This window comes from Macrotis lagotis, chromosome 4, assembly GCF_037893015.1.
Source record: "Macrotis lagotis isolate mMagLag1 chromosome 4, bilby.v1.9.chrom.fasta, whole genome shotgun sequence".
In the NCBI taxonomy this organism is placed as follows: Eukaryota; Metazoa; Chordata; class Mammalia; order Peramelemorphia; family Peramelidae; genus Macrotis; species Macrotis lagotis.
The window spans coordinates 211,905,117-211,906,816 of NC_133661.1; the positions used below are offsets into that span (position 1 = coordinate 211,905,117).

At 46.9% G+C, this 1,700-nt stretch overlaps 1 pseudogene; it reads left to right on the forward strand.

Moving 5' to 3' along the window:
* The first annotated feature begins 605 nt into the window (after positions 1–605).
* LOC141522192 (BCL2/adenovirus E1B 19 kDa protein-interacting protein 3-like pseudogene) lies at positions 606–1,271 on the forward strand (annotated as a pseudogene).
* Positions 1,272–1,700: the final 429 nt, after the last annotated feature.

Below are 1,700 nucleotides of genomic sequence, written 5' to 3' on the forward strand. Positions count from 1 at the left end.
GTGGATTTAGACCTTAGGAGTCAGTAAGACCCAGGTTCAAATCTAGCCACGGACTAATATGAATTGTGTGCCAAGGAAAACCATTAAACGTCTTAGTGCCCCAGGCAGATGTCGATCAGCATTCATTCATGAAATTTGTACTTTTGATTTTTCTTATAACCAACAAAATCACAACAAAATTTTTGCTTACTATAAATCTCTGGAAAGTACCAAAACGTAATGAAAGCCCAAAACTCCCATTTTAATATGTCCTTCTGACTAAGGCTGAGGTTGGCATGAGCCCTAAGCACCCATACAAGAGGGAAGCCACCTTTATACATTTAAATAATATTATTGGTTAAATTTGAGCTAATTAATGCTGTAGTGTCCACAGTGTGCTAGATACTAGCCAAAAGGCCTTCCCTGATAAAGCTATTTAACATTTACTTGGCAGTTTTCATTGCTGCAAGAAAGCAAACTTTAGAGGGCCGGAGCCAGAGCCGGAGCCAGAGCCGGAGCCCGAGCCGGAGCCGGAGCCCGAGCCGGAGCCCGAGCCGGAGCCGGAGCCCGAGCCCGAGCCCGAGCCACCTCCCCAGCTCCCGCTGCTCTAGCTGCACAGCCAGACCATGTAGTCCCCGCTGGTGGAGCAGCCGCCCCCGCCCAACAACAACAAAGTGGGCGAGCTTCCGCCCGCTGGCCTCAACAGTTCCTGGGTGGAGCTACAGCAAACGCAAAGGCAATGGCAATGGCAATGATGGCAATGGAAATGAGAAAAATGGGGGACTGGAGCATGTTCCAGTCTCATCCTCCATTCACAATGGAGACATGGAGAAGATTCTTTTGGACGCCCAAGCATGAATCAGGACAGAGTAGTTCCAGAGGCAGTTCTTACTGTGACAGCCCTTCCCCAAAAGAAGATGGTCAGATAATGTTTGATGTTCACATGCACACCAGCAGGGACCATAGCTCTCAGTCTGAAGAAGAAGCTGCAGAAGGAGAAAAAGAAGTGGAAGCTTTGCTGAAAAGTGTGGACTGGGTATCAGACTGGTCCAGTTGTCCTGAGAACATCCCCCCAAGGAATTCCACTTCCGGCAGCCTAAGCGTTGTTTCTTTGAGTATGAGGAAAAGTGGAGCCATGAAGAAAAGGGGGCATTTTCTCTGCAGAGTTTCTTAAAGTATTCAATCCATCGCTGTTCATCTCTCATGTTTTGGCTTTGGGACTAGGCATCTACATTGGAAAACGCCTCAGCGCCCCATTGGCCAGCACCTACTGAGGGAGAGGAGAGCGTGGATCGCCTGCCCCATGCTGTGCTGTCCAGTCACCTTAGTGTACCTGAACTTGAGAGCATTCTGAGCATGCCCCAGTCCTTGACCTCTTTTTACATATCCTTGTACCAGCTCCTCTTGGGATTCAGTATTTTATTCGAACTCTTGGGAGGTGTTTTCATGACCTCATTTCCTTTTTGGCCTGTAAGACGCTCAGTTTCCTCACAGAGTTTACTGTTTAGAAATTTGCAAAGTCTTCTTTTCAAGCAGATGCCACCAGCAAATGATTTTTTTCCATAACCCTGTTTTTGTTGCCTCCTTTTCAATCCCACCTGAGTTAGAGCTGCAGCATTCCCATAGAAATATTGACCGCTTTAGGACAATTACCATTACTCTTTTAAAAAAAGAAAACAGGTTAGCAAGTATTGTATCAAACCTTGGTCTCCCAAACTTTG